This window comes from Beta vulgaris, chromosome 8 (assembly GCF_026745355.1).
Source record: "Beta vulgaris subsp. vulgaris cultivar EL10 chromosome 8, EL10.2, whole genome shotgun sequence".
NCBI lineage: Eukaryota > Viridiplantae > Streptophyta > Magnoliopsida > Caryophyllales > Amaranthaceae > Beta > Beta vulgaris.
In genome coordinates, this window is record NC_079209.1 from 44,735,958 (window position 1) to 44,754,197 (window position 18,240).

At 40.0% G+C, this 18,240-nt stretch overlaps 1 non-coding gene across 1 annotated transcript; it reads right to left on the reverse strand.

Annotated features, from left to right (window-relative positions):
- Positions 1–2,984: 2,984 nt before the first annotated feature.
- Positions 2,985–3,091, reverse strand: LOC125493065 (small nucleolar RNA R71). The gene has a single exon (XR_007269446.2). It is a non-coding gene; the product is annotated as a small nucleolar RNA R71 (small nucleolar RNA).
- Positions 3,092–18,240: the final 15,149 nt, after the last annotated feature.

Here is an 18,240-nt window from a genome sequence, read left to right on the forward strand (position 1 = left end):
AATATGTCTTTTACTATGTTTGTTAATTAAATTAGTTAGTCAATGTCGTTGAGTTATTTTTATTTAAGTTCGGTTGTAATAAGGTCTGCAAATGTTAGCTTGTTTCAGTTTATAAAATTCCTAATTGTCATGAGTTGTAATTTAGGAAAGTTTCCTTAAACATGGGTTGTATGTGGCGTGCAAAGGTAGTGTCCTTACAGCCTTGTGGTTTTGTGCAATTAAGGAAAGATTACACATCTTTCCTTAAAGCTTTTGTTTCCTTAAGTTCTAGCTAGATTCTAGGCTTGAACTAAGGGACAACTTTCCTTAAATAATTCTAGTTTGGCAGTGTGTTTGTGTAAGCTTGGGGAGCAAGGTTTTCTTGCTGTTGCTATAAATAAAAGCACACGCCTACTCCTTAGAGGCTATGTGTGATTTGAGTTTAACCTATTCCTTGTGAAATAAAGTTTTCAAAGTGAATCCAAAGTCTTAGCAGCGAATGTAGACCCTTAGTTGATTTTCAACTTGGATTAGTTTAACGTCTTCAAACCCTAAACATTTTCTCAATTTTTTTTATAGCCATTGCAGCCGCTGAAGCAGCTAGTTAATCCTTGGTTAGGAATTAATAACTCCATATCCATTGTTACTAATCAGTTTAGAGTGGTTTAAAACTTATCAAATTCGAACTACACCATCATAAAAACACTAAAGAACCCACCTTTAATTCGAGAGACTTAAAATAGCCTTCAAAAATCATCTATCTCTCTCTCTGTTTGTGTGTGTGTATGAGAGAGAGAGAGAGAGAGAGAGAGAGAGAGAGAGTGTGTGTGTGTGTGTGTGTGTGTGTGTGTGATGTTATGGTTTTATATAGAGTTTTCTCCCCTAATTATGTGCTAAAGTTGTGATTATGGTGCTCTTAGGAGCCATTTGGTACTAATTCTCTCCATCTAGTTGTGGTTTGCTATTTTGTATTGAATTGTAGGTTTTGGAAGCTATCACCTACTTTACATGATCGCACAGTGGATTAGAGAGGTTAGATGCCGAGTTTCTAGATCCCGAGGATGATTTCCGGGACTTTGAGCAAAGGAAGAAAAGAAAACGAAGATAAGCCGATCGGCCCGATGAGATCGGGCGGCCCAGCCCGATCGGGCGATATACCAGTTCTTCATATTTCAGCTGCGGGCCCGATCGGGCGTTTTACGCCCTGTCGTAATTCGGTCTTTCGCCCGATCGGGCGAGTTGGCCCGACGTCGGGCGCCATTCCAGCACTCTGCCTCCCATTTCATAAGGCCGCCCGATGTCATCGGGCGGTCAGCCCGATTGCATCGGGCGTCTTGCGGTTTTTGCCTAAATCATCCTCTTTGGAGCCCGATACCGTCGGGCGATTTTGGCCCGATCGGGTGGCTGGCGTGACGCGAGATTTTAATGATTGCGGGCCCTTTTTTCGAGATTTTCTTCTATTGTTTTAGGGCTTGTATAAGTAGAGAAATCAGAATTATTAACTCCTATCTAGTTTTTATTATTAGTTTTTTTTCTCTCTAGAGTATTGGAGGAACCTTAATTCATTGCTTTGTGATTTGAATTCAAGATCAAACCTTTTGCTTATTCATAGTTCAATATAATTCGGTAATTTTTCTTCTTTCTTTACTTCTTTGTTATTTCTTCCATTGTTAAATATATTGTTTCTTAGTTATTTGCCATGTTTCCAAAGTATGAGTTTTTATATGATTCTTGTTATTGATTTCATGATTATGAGTGAGTAGTTCTATAACTAGAATTATGGAGATCTATGTTTACGATAAGGGATTGATAGATTAGTTTGATTATCTGGTATTTCAATTGTTTCCTTTGATTGTTTCTTCATGCTAGGATTATAAGTTAGGCCTGATTTATATTTCTACTTCTGCAATATTGAATCTACTTCGAGAGGAGAGATACCGTATAGGCTTTCAATTATTAGGCGAAGTGACCCTTGACTATGCGAGAGCGGTTGGTGATCTTTGAGGGAGGTAATGTTCGAGAGAAATTAACGTGTGCCCTAGACAATTGACTTACTAGGTGGTTATCGTTTATCCTTGATTTCCCGAATTGTATGCATAGTGATCCATGATTCTAGTACTTTATATATATTTACACCTTCTTTATTTATTCTTTACTGTTTAGCTTTAGTAACACAACCATTCATCTGATTTTGTTAGTATAATATTAGAGTTCAGATACAATAGTAAACTTCTCCCTGTGGATTCGATCCTGACTTCCCTGACTACTAGTTAGTGGACCTTAGGTTATTTTTGATTAGGTGATACGACTTTAGCCTGTCAAATTTTGGCGCCGTTGCCGGGGAGACGGTTTATTTTATTTTGTCTGAATTATAGTATTAAACTAACCTCTACTCTGAAGAAACCTGTTCTTTGGAGCATCTCACGTTTGTTTTAGTGTTTTTGGTGTATGAGCAGGAAATTGAAATCTCCAAATCTCATCCCGTTCGATCCAGAGATTGAAAAGACCGCTCGTAGACTCAGAAAGAAAACTAAAGCAAGCTAAGCTGTCTGCAGGGACACCCTCCCAAAAGACACCATCTCCACCACATTCCCCACACCAAGAAACCCCACCTCACCTATTACTGTCAACATGGGTGAGAATGTTACTCGAACCTTCAGAGATATGCGCAACCATCTCCTGATAACGTGCCTACTGGGGTACGGATGCCCACTATTGCTGCTACAAATTTTGAGATCAAGTCTCAGTTTTGAATATGGTTCAGAACAATCAGTTCGCTGGGTTACCATCTGAAGACCCAAATCAGCATCTGCAGAGATTTTTACAGTGTTGTGCTACTCAGAAGCAAGCTGGTGTTACTCCTGATGAGATGAAGCTCCTTCTATTTGGTTTCTCTCTGCGGATAAAGCTTTGTTCTGGTATAACAGCTGCCTTCCACCATCACCACCTGGCCAGAACTTTCCAAGATTTTCCTCATCAAGTGGTACCCTTACCAGAAAACTGCAGATATGAGACATGCCATAGTTACTTTCACCCAAGATCCTGGTGAATCTCTATATGAAGCTTGGGAGCGGTTCAAGGATCTGCAGCGTCTATGTCCTCATCATGGGTTGGACCAGTGGTACTTTGTCAGATTTTCTACACTAGAGTTGATGCAGATACACGACGGGTAATTGATGGAGCATCTGGTGGGTTCTTCATGGATAAAGCAATTGAGGAAGGGTATGAACTTTTGGAGAAGCTAGCATCTAATCAAGCCTCTACCATTCGTTCCTCTTTGAAAAAGGGTGGTAAACATGATGTTAAGCCATTTCTCTACTGTCTGGGCAACTAGCTACTCTAACTCAGAAAATTGACTCCCTGAAGTTAGGTAATGATTCCTCCCATATGAGTGTTAATGCGATGGCTAGTGCTTCTAACTATAATGTGCATGTATGTGATGCTTGTGGAATATCTGGGCACAACTCTCAAGAGTGTCCTGCGCTGGGAAATAACTGTGAGGCGTCAATGCTTTCCAATCACAACCTAGGAACCAATTCAACCCCTATTCCAACACCTACAATCCTGGGTTAAGACACATCCCAACCTCTCATATAGGAGTACTAATGTGTTGAACCCTCAACCCCAACAACCATATCCACCTCAACAACAGGGTCAACAATACCAACCTTCACAACAAGCTCCACCTGGTTTTCAGAGAAATCCAGCCCTCCACAGCCTGCTCCTCCTGCTGACCCAGCCATGACAGAGTTGAAGAATATGATGTTCCAGATGCAGAAGGGGTTCAATGCTTTTCAACTGACACAAAAGCTCAACTGGAAAATTTGGGCACGCATAACAAGATGTTGGAGACTCAACTAGCTCAGTTGGCTAGTTCTTCTGCTAGTAGGCCACCTGGGGCCTTACCTTCACAATCAATGCAACCAAGGGACACTGCCAACGCCATCACTCTTAGGAGTGGACACATTATGATGGTCCCCAATGCCTAAGGATGGTCCGGTTGAGTCAGAAAAAATGCAGACATAATGAAACTTCGTCAGCTCCTGAGGCTACCACCAACACAATGCAGAGAAGCAGACAGTACCTGAAAACAGTCCTCACCACTCCTGCGATCAAGGTTCCTTCCCACTCGTCTATCAAGGAATAAGCTGGATCACCAACTTGGTAAGTTTATGGAGGTAGTGAAAAATCTTCAGGTAACTGTTCCATTTACTGAACTCATTACTCAAGTACCTGCATATGCTAAATTTTTGAAGGAAATTTTGACTAGGAAAAGAGCCTTTAATGCAGTAGAAACTGTTGCCTTTACTGAAGAATGTAGTGCTCTTTTCAAAATCAATCCCCCCCTAAATTGAAAGATCCGGGGAGTTTCTCCATCCCTTGTAATATTGGCACCATATTTATTGACAAAGCCTTATGTGATCTAGGTGCTAGTGTTAGTGTCATGCCCTTGACTGTTTGTAAAAAGCTTGACATGGGAGATTTAAAATGTACCAACATTACTCTTCAAATGGCTGACCGTTCTGTTAAATACCCCCTAGGTATCTTAGAGGACGTTCCTGTGAGGGTAGGTAAATTTTACATTCCTGTGGATTTTGTTGTGCTTGACATGGAAGAGGATACTCAAATCCCAATCATTTTAGGGAGACCATTCCTTCATACTGCTGGAGCTGTCATAGATGTAAAAAATGGGAAATTAACTTTGACTGTGGGGGATGATAAGGTAACTTTTAGTTTGACCAATGCTTTGAAAAGTCCCATGCTAGAGGAAGCCTGTTACAGAATAGATGTCATTGATGTGCTGGTTAATGATGACATGCCTCAATCCCTTATGCGGGATCCACTGGAGGCTTTGCTTTGTTTTACTTCTTCCACAGGTGATGATATTACCGGACTACTGAAGCGGATGCTTGGGAAGCAGCTTTTACCTGTGTCGAGCTTGATGGTACTACCACTCATGAGGATGAACGGTTAGTATGTGCTACTCCACCGGTAGAGGTAAAGAAACCTGAACTGAAACCCCTTCCCCCTTCTCTGCGGTATGCTTTTCTGGATGATTCTGAAAATTGCCCTGTGATTGTTAGTGCTGCATTAAATGATGGTCAAATGTCTCAACTTTTTTCTGTTTTGCGACAACATAAAAAGGCCATTGGATATAACATTGATGATTTGAAAGGCATAAGCCCTGACTTTTGCATGCATAAAATTCATCTTGAGGATGATCATCGTCCTAGTATACAAGGTCAGCGTCGTTTGAACCCGAACATGCAGGAAGTTGTCAAAAAAGGAGGTTATGAAATTGCTTGATGCTGGGATTATCTATCCTATTTCTGATTCTAAGTGGGTGAGTCCAGTTCAAGTGGTTCCTAAAAAGGGTGGTACTACTGTAGTTAAAAATGAGAAAAATGAATTAATTGCTACAAGAGTAGTTACTGGGTGGCGTATGTGCATTGACTATAGGAAATTAAATGTTTGCCACCAAGAAAGATCATTTTCCCCTTCCCTTCATTGATCAGATGTTGGAACGTCTAGCTTGTCATTCTCATTTTTGTTATCTAGATGGCTATTCTGGTTTTTCCAAATCCCTATCCACCCAGATGACCAGGAGAAGACCACCTTTACATGTCCTTATGGTACCTTTGCCTATAGAAGGATGCCCTTTGGCCTATGTAATGCCCCTGCTACTTTCCAACGTTGTATGATGGCCATATTTTCTGAATTTATTGAGTCCATCATGGAAGTATTTATGGATGACTTTAGTGTGTATGGCATTAATTTTGATGCATGTTTGCTGAATTTGACTAAAGTACTGAAAAGATGTGAGGATGTCCACCTTGTCTTGAACTGGGAGAAGTGCCACTTCATGGTTACTGAAGGAGTGGTACTTGGTCATATTATTTCTGAACGAGGCATCCAGGTGGACAAAGCAAAAATTCAAGTGATTGAGCAATTACCCCCTCCTGTGAATGTTAAGGGTGTTAGAGGTTTTCTTGGTCATGCGGGATTTTATCGCCGCTTTACAATAGGACTTCTCTAAAATTGCTAAACCACTTACTCAGTTGCTCCTCAAGGATGCCCCGTTCCTGTTTACTGATGAGTGTCTAGTGTCTTTTAACAGGATATAGCAAGCTTTGATTACTGCTCCTATCATCCGATCTCCAGATTGGACCCCCGTTTGAGATTATGTGTGATGCCAGTGATTATGCTGTGGGCGCTGTCCTTGGTCAGAGAAAAGACAACATCCTCCATGCCATCTACTATGCTAGCAAGACACTCGATGAAGCTCAAGTCAATTATGCCACTACAGAGAAAGAGCTGCTAGCTGTGGTCTATGCCTTGGACAAGTTCAGGACCTATCTGCTCGGGTCTAAAGTCATTGTCTACACTGATCATGCTGCATTGAAGTACCTTCTCGCCAAAAAGGAGGCCAAGCCTCGACTCATTCGGTGGATTTTGCTGCTCCAAGAGTTTGACTTGGAGATCAGAGATAAAAAGGGTGCAGAAAATGTAGTAGCTGACCATTTGTCCCGATTGCAATATGCAGATATGGAAGAAGGTCTTCCCATTGACGACTCCTTTCCTGATGATAAGCTCCTGGCAGTCACTTCTGTTACCCCGTGGTATGCGGACTTCGCCAACTTTTGTGTGAGTGGACAAACCCCTCCAGAGCTGAGCTACCACAGAGAAGAAATTTCTCCATGATGCCAAACAATTCTTCTGGGATGACCCTCTGCTTTACAAGCTCTGTGCTGACACTATATACAGGCGATGTATCCCAGAGTGGGAGGTGCATGACATTCTGAAGCACTCTCACTCCCTTCCATGTGGAGGCCATGCTGGGCCTTCCAAAACGGTAGCAAAGGTACTTCAATCTGGTTTTTATTGGCCAACACTTTTTCATGATGCTAGTATGTTTGTTAAGTCTTGTGATGCATGCCAACGAACAGGAAATATTTCCCGTAGACATGAGATGCCCCAAACACCATCCTAGAAGTTGAACTATTTGATGTGTGGGGTATTGATTTTATGGGTCCTTTTCCCTCTTCCTCAGGCAACAATTTCATACTTGTTGCTGTTGACTATGTCTCTAAGTGGGTAGAAGCTATTGCATCACCGACCAATGACTCTAAGGTTGTCATGAAAATGTTCAAAAAGATTATCTTTCCACGGTTTGGGGTACCAAGAGTTGTCATTAGTGATGGGGGATCCCACTTTCACAAAAGAACCTTTGAAGCCCTACTCAAAAAGTATGGTGTCTACCATAGGACTGGCCTAGCATACCACCCTCAGACAAGTGGGCAAGTAGAAGTGTCTAACCGGGAAATAAATCTATTTTGGAGAAAGTGGTAGCTAAATCGAGAAAAGATTGGAGTGATAAGTTAGATGACACCTTATGGGCTTATAGAACTGCTTTTAAGACCCCTATTGGTACCACCCCTTATCGCCTAGTCTATGGAAAAGCATGCCACCTACCTGTCGAATAGAGTATAAGGCTTTTTGGGCGGTTAAAGAGTTGAACCTTGATGCAAATTGGCCGAGAGAAACGTTTACTGCAGATTAATGAGCTTGATGAACTTAGACTAAATGCTTATGATAGTTCGCGGCTCTACAAAGAGCGCACTAAGAGATGGCATGATAAGAAAATTCTGAGTAGGGAGTTCAATATTGGTGACAAGGTTTTACTATACAACTCTAGACTAAAGCTTTTTCCTGGTAAGTTGAAATCTAGGTGGTCTGGTCCTTTTTCTGTCACTAACACTAACAAGTTTGGTTCTATTGAGGTGATGAGATGCAACAGGCGAGAAATTCAAAGTTAATGGACAACGTCTGAAGTTGTACTATACCGGAATCCCTGTTGGATCTGTGGAGGAGCTTATACCTTCAACCCCCCTCCCCTTCTGTTTGAGGGATGAAGCATTATGGTCGTGCGGGACCTTTATAAACCAGCGCTAATCGGGAGGCAACCCGATTTCCTTCTTTTTGATTTCGTAGTTTTTTTAGTTTTTTTTTTTTATTTTTTGATTTTTTTTTTATATGTTCATTTTTTTGTGTTTGGTGAGAGAGTGAGAGGGTACTGATATCCCTCTTCAGGTTACATGTGTGCAGGAGTGCCTACCAAAAGAAAAAAAAAAAAAAAAAAAAGAGCTCATGGGTACCGCCCGAAGCCATCGGGCGAGGATGCCCGATCGGGCGCGCAACACGAAAATTAGAAAACAAAGGAAAAGTGCGTCGCCCGATCCATCGGGCCCCCGCCCGATCGGCGAAACACACGTCCGCAAATTTTACGAAACAAAAACGCCCGATCGGGCGCGCACACCCGATCGGGCGCGCAACCAAAATTGAGAAGACAAAAAAATATCGCCCGATCGGGCTTGGACACCCGATCGGGCCCGCAACCATCATTCTTTCAGGGGAAAAAGGCAGAAGCCCGATGTTATCGGGCGAGGCAGCCCGATCGGGCGCGCAACCAAACTCAGGAAAATTCAAAAAAAAAGGGACGCCCGATGGCGTCGGGCGAGCTAGCCCGATCGGGCTCGGGTTCCGGTTGGCGATTTTAAAGGGGATTTTCCCCTTCTTTTCACTCACTTCTTCTCACATTTTCTCTCTCTTCCAAACCCTAACCCCCAAATTCTCCCATCTTCTTCTCCAAACCCCCTTTCCACCATTGAAGACCCTCCTTCAAATCTTCAAATTCTTACCAATTTTTCTCTCCTATCACTTTCTACTCATCTCTCATCCTACTTTCTCTTCATTTTTTTCTCCACTCTATCTCTCTCCTTCATCTTTTTCTCCATTTTTTTTTTTCTTCCACCATTAAAGTGAGGATTTGAGTGCTTCAAGTCTTCCCCATCTTTTCCCCATTAAAGAGTGAGTTGATATTTTTGCATATTTTAGCATCATGTTCACAAGGCGACGAAAATCTACCACGGGGTCCCAACCACCACCACCACCACCGGAAATTCCCAGAGATGAGACTTTCCCGGACGTCATCTTCTCCACGGAAGAACAGAGGGAACGGTTTCAGCGCCTCAAGGGGCGCAGGTAAGTCCTCCACATTTCTCGATATTGAATTCTTGGATAAATTGGGCATTCACAATGAATTTAAGGAATTCATGAAAATCATTGGTATGGAACCCTTTTATACTGTTCATGTCAATACCTATCCGTGCTTTGTTGAATTTTATAGTAGCTTGAATGTGACTCACCCTCGTTCCGGACCAATCTCACATGTTTCCTATAGGCTGTTAAATCGGGACTTCACCCTCACCCTGCCGGAGTTTGCTCGCATACTCCGTGTTCTCAACCGGGGGAAATTGGGCATCCACCTGACTATCATCACAGGGATGTCTACTATGCTATAACGGGGGATGAAACAGATTTTACCTTCAACACTGTCATGCTAGGTATATACAAACCCATCTTCAAAATTTGGGTTCGTTTCATGTCTAAGACCTTGTTTGGGAGGGTTGAGGGGCAGCTCATTCGCGGGGATGAGCTTTATTACTCAGCATACATGTATCGGGGCACTCCCCGCCGTTTCCACTACAACATCCCTCACCATGTTGCGCTCCAAATGGAGCGTATTGCCACCACATACCCTAAGAGGCGAGCCGACGGGACGTTCTCCTCTCGGCCCATCGTGAACGGGGGGCTAGTCACTCTTTTTGCTAGGGCCATTCCAGACTTTGACGAGACCCAGTATCAGCCAGCCTTAGGCCCTACCCTCTTGGACTATGCCTATCTCACTCGCCTGCATTGGTTAGAACGGGGTGGGGACACATACAAGTGGCAAATTAACGGAATGCGTTCCATTGACCTGCCCAGCCCTTTGGCCAAAATCAAACCTGGCCAACCTCACTATCACCTTCCCATTGCAGGTTCTGACTTTCCCACCCCCCCCCCAGATCCCTGAGCGTACATATTATCGTCGCCCCCATGTTGAGGAATCCCCTCATCTTCTGATGCTCCCCTCCCCACATATTCTACTGCTCCTCCTTCCTTTGATTTTCAGGAAATGATGACCCTGCTTCACCGCATGGATACTGGCATTACAGCCAATACAGCGGCTATCCAAGGTATCAGCCAGCAGGTTGATGCCAATGGTGCTCTTCTCCAGAATCTTAGTCATCGGGTCGATACACTAGCCAACGATCAACACCTGGCTTTGTACTCGATGTATGACGAGAACTGCCGCTTGCATCGCATTGCTGAGCATGATGCACATCCTTCGTGGTATACGTGGAACCCGAGCTACAGTCAGCCCGGCCCTGAGGTGGATGGCGATGATGCTAGTGAGGACGTGCACATGGATGACTGATATCCATGTCCCCCCTTCCTCTTGTTGCAATGAGGTCATTGCCTCGTTCAGCTTGGGGGAGGATTTCTGTAAGTACCCCTCTCACTATTATTGCTTTTTAGGTAGGTTAGTGTTGTGTTCTTAGGTTAGTTAAGCTAGTTAATTGGTTAACTTTTTCTTCTCATAAAAAAAACAACAAAAAAAAAAAAAAAAATTGCTGAAAAAAAAAAAAATATCAAAAACACGAATTGAACATGAATAGTGAAATTGCTTCCCTGTGCCCCAAACTTTGCCTTTAAAAATGATTTAACTCATTATACTGGATAATCTGGCATTCGTGATTGGGATGTTGTGATGTGATCTTTGATTGCCTTGGTCTTGAGTAGATTTTGATGATAAAACACCTACTTTAACTGCATGCTTGGACTGGTTACATTGTAAGGATTCATTCGAGCCTTCGGATGCATATTTATGTCCGAATTATCCTTGTGTGTTAGTTCCTCATATCATTCTTATCTTGACTTTGGCATTGTACTCGTTAATTTCTGATGACTTTGAACATTGTGTTGTGATAGAGGCGTTCAATTGTTTCGATTTTTTTGGCCTCAGAATTTTCTACAAAAAAATCATTTCCCTCCTAGCCCTGCTGAGCCTAATGAGTTTCTTTGGATCTATATCAAGCCACATTACACGCCTTGAGCCTTTTCAATGTTTATTGTCCCAAGCCTAGCTTGGGGGAGCATTTGTTAGGATAGAACTAGTGTGGTTGATTTTCGGGTTGATTGGGATTAATATGTTTATGATGACAATGAAGTGAAAAAAAAAAAAAAAAAAAAAAAAATAACACATGAAAAGAATCAGGAAGTCACGAGTCATGAAAAAAGAGTAAAAACCAGAACAATACATTTTGCTGAAAACTATCAAAGAAACAATTGTTGGTTGGTTCAAAAAATCTAAAGTTGGTCATTATTTTGGGTATGTGATTGAGATCATGGAAGCTGTTTTACCACACCTAGTTCTACTAGTGTTGATTGCTCCCCTTTTCTGGGCTTTTCCACCACATTTCCCAAATAATTCCCATACCTTTACCCGAGCCCCATTACAACCCTCAGAAAGACCTTTTGAGCACTTGTTTGAATGTTTATTGGAATGATACAGAGTCAATGTGCCAAAGTCGAAGTTTAAGTTTGTTATTCGAGTCGACTTGAGTAGGATGAGCGATATTTCACCTTTTCTAAACACATGAGAGTGTGAGAGGGAAGGGATATTATGGTTGGGTTGGTGAGCGTTCGGGCACACTTTATGCTCGCCACAAAAATTGAGAGGAGTGACATCCTGGTGAGCTCCTTTTCAAGATGTGCAAGTTATGTATGGTTGCTATTTCGGACAATCTGCTTAAGTGATTGGTAGTCAAAAGTGATCTGATCAACTGAACTTAAACTTTGCTTGCTTGAAGGTTTTTGAGGTCAAAATGTTTGAGTTTCATACTTTAAGGGGTGAAGCAAATTCTATTCATATTCATGTTGTGCTTTGCTTAGGGACAAGCAAAGGTTTAGCTTGGGGAGTTTGATGTTATGGTTTTATATAGAGTTTTCTCCCCTAATTATGTGCTAAAAGTTGTGATTATGGTGCTCTTAGGAGCCATTTGGTACTAATTCCTCCATCTAGTTGTGGTTTGCTATTTTGTATTGAATTGTAGGTTTTGGAAGCTATCACCCTACTTTACATGATTGCACAGTGGATTAGAGAGGTTAGATGCCGAGTTTCTAGATCCCGAGGATGATTTCCGGGACTTTGGAGCAAAGGAAAGAAAAGAAAACGAAGATAAGCCGATCGGCGCCGATGAGATCGGGCGGCCCAGCCCGATCGGGCGATATACCAGTTCTTCTATTTCAGCTGCGGGCCGATCGGGCGTTTTACGCCCTGTCGTAATTCGGTCTTTCGCCCGATCGGGCGAGTTGGCCCGACGTCGGGCGCCATTCCAGCACTCTGCCTCCCATTTCATAAGGCCGCCCGATGTCATCGGGCGGGTCAGCCCGATTGCATCGGGCGTCTTGCGGTTTTTGCCTAAATCATCCTCTTTGGAGCCCGATACCGTCGGGCGATTTGGCCCGATCGGGCGGCTGGCGTGACGCGAGATTTTAATGATTGCGGGCCCTTTTTTCGAGATTTTCTTCTATTGTTTTAGGGCTTGTATAAATAGAGAAATCAGAATTATTAACTCCTATCTAGTTTTTATTATTAGTTTTTTCTCTCTAGAGTTTGAAGAACCTTAATTCATTGCTTTGTGATTTGAATTCAAGATCAAACCTTTTGCTTATTCATAGTTCAATATAATTCGGTAATTTTTCTTCTTTACTTCTTTGTTATTTCTTCCATTGTTAAATATATTGTTTCCTTAGTTATTTGCCATGTTTCCAAGTATGAGTTTTTATATGATCTTGTTATTGATTTCATGATTATGAGTGAGTAGTTCTTAATCTAGAATTTGGAGATCTATGTTACAATAAGGGATTGATAGATTAGTTTGATTATCTGGTATTTCAATTGTTTCCTTTGATTGTTTCTTCATGCTAGGATTATAAGTTAGGCCTGATTATATTTCTACTTCTGCAATATTGAATCTACTTCGAGAGGAGAGATACCGTATAGGTTTTCAATTATTAGGCGAAGTGACCCTTGACTATGCGAGAGCGGCTGGGTGATCTTTGAGGGAGGTAATGTTCGAGAGAAATTACGTGTGCCCTAGACAATTGACTTACTAGGTGGTTATCGTTTATCCTTGATTTCCCGAATTGTATGCATAGTGATCCATGATTCTAGTACTTTACTATATATTTACACCTTCTTATTTAATTCTGTTACCTGTTTAGCTTAGTAACACAACCATTCATCTGATTTTGTTAGTATAATATTAAAGTTCAGATACAGTAGTACAACTTCTCCCTGTGGATTCGATCCTGACTTCCCTGACTACTAGTTAGTGGACCTTAGGTTATTTTTGATTAGGTGATGCGACTTTAGCCTGTCAGTGTGTGTTTGTAAGGAAAAAGATACTAAAAGACCCTCCTCACGAGGTGGAGTTCCTAATGCATCGGATTCAAAGCGAGATTATTACACGGCATAACATCAAATGAATCACTGACTAAATGCCCTATCCAGTCAGCTGTTATGTTTGCTTCTCTAAATATGTGTCTGTCTTGCCAAGACAGACTGGATAGGATTGTACAATCATGGAGGATGTTGGCAATCATCCATGGAGTGGACCAGATTCTATTACGCACATTGATGAACATGAGATTATCACCTTTAGTGATGATGTTTTGGATGATGCCAAACTGGAGAGCTAGCTTTATACCGTGATGAAGGGTCGTAGCCTCGACGATTAACACGATAGATTCTCCAAGATTTAAAGGCTTTGCTCGATGAAGAGAGCATTGGTGGTCCCTAATGACGACTCTAGCAGCTGTTGTGGCTACTCGAACAAAACCATCAAAGTTAAGTTTAAAGGTGACCTTAGGAGGGGTATCCCACACTACAAAAGTAGGTGTGAGAAGGGCAGTATGGGGAAGTGGTGGTTCTCCCTGAAAGGGAGTGCCTCGAGCTTGGCAAGTCGATAGTGAGACGAGTGATCCACTCATGATGAGAAAATCGTGCATTTTGCAGGACCTATTGAGGGCACCATTTTTCATTATTGAAAATAACTATGTTTTTGCTCTTTCCAGATGCTCCAAAATAGGAACATGCTATATTATTATATAATATTATATATATATATATATATATATATATATATATATATATATATATATATATATATATATGTGTGTGTGTGTGTGTGTGTGTGTGTGTGCGCGTGCGTGCGTGTGTGCGTGCGTGCGTGCGTGCGTGCGTGTGTGTGTGTGTCTGTGCGCGCGACGATATTTCCCCCAAATTAAACCACTACTCCCTCAATTACCATACTCATATTTATGAATTTCACGCAATATTTTTTCTCTCTCTATTCAATTGAACACCATCTTCATCAATTTCCCCCAATTCAAACAACACACTCGATTTTTTCTCTCTCTATTCAAATGAGACCATCGATTATTAGTTGAGGATTATCTTAAGCAAGTTGCAAAGTTGGCTTTGGCGGTCATGGAATTGGCTTTCGCTCTGCCCGTCATGAATAGTCGAGCTTGCTTGCGGTCATGGTCCAAGCTCTGCAGTTTATGTTGGAATTCAATTATGGGCACAATTGTTTGATTTTAATATATGGGTTTAAGTATTTTTTTGATTTCCCCCAAATTCGAGTTCTCATATTATGTCTCAATTTTTTTTTATATTTGGGTATGGATATTAAAGTTATATTAACGAAATTTAATTTTTAGATTTCAATATATGGGTTTAAGTATTTCTTTTCTCAAATTCTTTTTAATATATGGGCACAAAAATAATTCGAGTTCTCATATTTTATCTCAATTTTTTTTATATATCCAGGGCACGAATATTGATGTCATTTTTGACGAAAGTTCATTTTTTTTCCGACCATTTATGATGTAATTTTAATTTGAATTTCAACTATCTTTAAATTGAATTTTAAATAAGTTGTAATTAAGTTAAATTTTTTTTTGGAAAAAGAATATACAATACAACACTTATTCGTAAGAGTTAATGTAATTTGAGTTTAATTTTACTCGAACATAGTACATATTTTTAAGATTTACTAAACATATAAGAGCACACATAATTTTATTTTCAATAACGAATTGCTTACTTGATCAACGGTAAAGAATCGGCAAATTTCAGAGTTCCGTATTTGAGAATGTCGTGATGCTCCAAATCTATGAAGAGAACTGGTTTTTTTTTTTTTTTTGGAGTTTGTGTTATGGAAAAATTGTTTTGAGAGGATGTTCTGCCGTGTAATTTTTTTTGTTATTGTATGTAGTATTAACGTTTGGTAAGTTCTTGATTATGAATCTTTTTTACTGGCAAGTTTATGTGATTGAATCTAATATGAGTTAATTGAGTTTAAATTTGATTTGATTGATATTTTTGTTTTGGCAAGTTTATGCATGGAATTGGGGTTGATTAGGTGGCCAAAAGTTGTTTGTGGAAACTTGAAATATAATATCCATGTTGGGGGCATTTAAGTAAATTCTAAGGGGGACACCATTGCTCCCCCTTTGGCTTATATAATAGAGATATATATGTGTGTGTGGAGGGGGTGGTGGGGGTGTGGGGAGGTGCTCTCACAGTGACCCCACCCAAAGGGCCATTACAAGCTATACACCACCAACCCCCTCCTTTATATCTCAATCAAATGCTCGGTGTTAAGAATTGAATTTTAGACTTTACTAGGTAAGATGGAAAAACTCATCATTTGAGCCAACCACAATAAATTAGGTTGCAAAAAATAAATAATTATTCAATAACTACAACGTATAAAGATACGATTCATGTAGTTGGGACTTGGGGCATTGCTCGGAGCCAGAAACTAGTTGTATTTAAATAGTGTGCTAATTGAAATATGCTCCATCGGTTCCTAAATAGAGTTTCCATTTTTCCATTTATATTTGTGCCAAATATATTTTTCATTTCCTTATTTGGTATGGGTCCGCCAATTGAAATAAGGAAATTCCACTTGGTACCACTGTACTTTGGGCTTTTTCATTTGGTACCCAAATATTTTTTGGATTTCATATGGTACCACTTTAGTTTGGACTTATTATATGCTATAACATTATATTAAAGAAAACATTAATCTGGAGGTTAAATAGGGTTAGTGGTTTGTCTATTTTGCGTAATTAAGATTTTAGGCGTCATTATTGTCCTTAATAACCAAATTTAATGTCAAATTTCGTAAAAGAAACAAGAGGCATTTTTTGACATCTAAAACTAGGTTCTAGTCGTCTTACGATAATTTCAACTTCATTATTGACCCATAAGAGCCAAAATGACTCCCAAACCTTAGCTGAACTATTCTCGATACACAAGAAACGTAAACGAGGCAAACTAATAATCCTATTTAATCTAAACTAATGTTTTATTTTAAAGCAATACTCCCTCTGTATTTTTTTATCTTTCTCACTTTCTGTTTTAAGGTGTATTTTTTTAATCTTCTCATTTTGAATCTATCTATTTTAAGTTATATTTTCTGACAACAATACCCCTTCTTTGTTTGCATATTTACCCCTAATACCTTCCCAAAATAATAAATAACTATTATTTCTTGTACTAGAGAACTGACAGATATTATCGATCTCCTCCAGATCCCCCCCCCGCCCCTCTCTCTCTCTCTCTCTCCTGTTTGTCTTCCTTCTCAAATTCTTCCCTTACCATTGACTCTCTCATCTTAAATCCTTCGGTTCTTCATCTTTATGGAAAACTCTCAACTACTCCCCATTAAATCCCCTCCATTAAATGTTCCAACGTCTTTTTTTCTCTCTTGGGCTATAAATCTTCACATCAACCCTCTGAAACATCAATGCTCACGAAAAACCCTATATCTACATCTCTCTCTTTCTCTTCATCTTTTCTACGTTTTTCAGTGTCTTCATCAACTCTTCGTTTATTCTGGGCTCCTCGTTTTTTCTACAACATCAATTATCTTGAAAACCCTAGATCTACATCAATTGTTTTTACTGTAACTCTTCCTTTTGTCTGGGCTAGCTACTAGTATCACAACATTCAAATATGAGATTTACTCTGTTTGATCTATATTTTCACTCTGTTTAATTTCAACAATGGCTGAAAAAATTACTTCTGAGATTTATGAAGAATCTGAGGTTGTTCCAGACTCTGAAAATGCTATGAATAAGCCATGCAACACCGAGGAAGAAGAGGAACTTGTTGTTCCAGAAACACTAGACACGGAAGTTCCCAGATTTGAGCCAGAAATTGATGAGTTCCCTTTGCCATCTCCTGAGGAAATTTACGAGAATTTGAGAATCCATTTCCCAGCTATAAAACTTGAGCATTGTTAGCCTTCGAGGGAGTTCCGCTAACTCTTTCAATTTTTGTTGAATTATTTCGAATTTTTAGATAGTTATAATGACTTTGAGTGTGGTATTTGTGTGATGTTGAATAATTTCGAATTTTTAGATAGTTATAATGAATTTATGTGTGGAATTTGTGTGCTGTTGAATTATTTCGAATTTTTAGATAGTTATAATGAATTTGTGCGTGGAATCTGTGTGCTGCTGAATTATTTCGAATTTTTAGATAGTTTTAATGAATTTGAGTGTGGTATTTGTGTGATGCTGAATTATTTCGAATTTTTAGATAGTTATAATGAATTTGAGTCTATTTACAATAGGTTGATAGTTAATCTTATAATGTTCTGTGCTGTTAGTTGATTTCCTAATGTGTGATTGAATCATGAAATGTGCATTTACAGTAGGTTGATAGTTAATCTTATAATGTTCTGTGCTGTTAGTTTATTTCCTAGTGTGATTGAATTATGAAAAGTGCATTTACAGTAGGTTGATAGTTAATCTTATAATGTTCTGTGTTGTTAGTTGATTTCCTAGTGTAATTGAATTATGAAAAGTTCATCTACAGTAGGTTGATAGTTACTCTTATAATGTTTTGTGTTGTCAGTTTATTTTCCTAGTGTGATTAAATTATGAAAAGTGCATTTATAATAGGTTGACAGTAATCTTCTAATGTTCTCTTCTGATAGTTGATTTCCCAGTGTGATTGAATTATGAAAAGTGCATTTACAATAGGCTGATAAGTCATGTGATGATGAATGGATGAATATGGCCAGTGCATTAGTTAATTGTTTGTGAGGCTTACAAAGACAACATAGATTTGATCATGTTAGCTATGTGATGAGGCTCACAGTAGCCACCACATGTGCTTAAGGCATGACAACATCTAATGAAGTCTTTGTAATTGCCACCTCTAGTTAAGTACCTCTATGATAAATTGAGAGATTAGATTTGCATGATATATGTACCCAACATGATGACACTCAA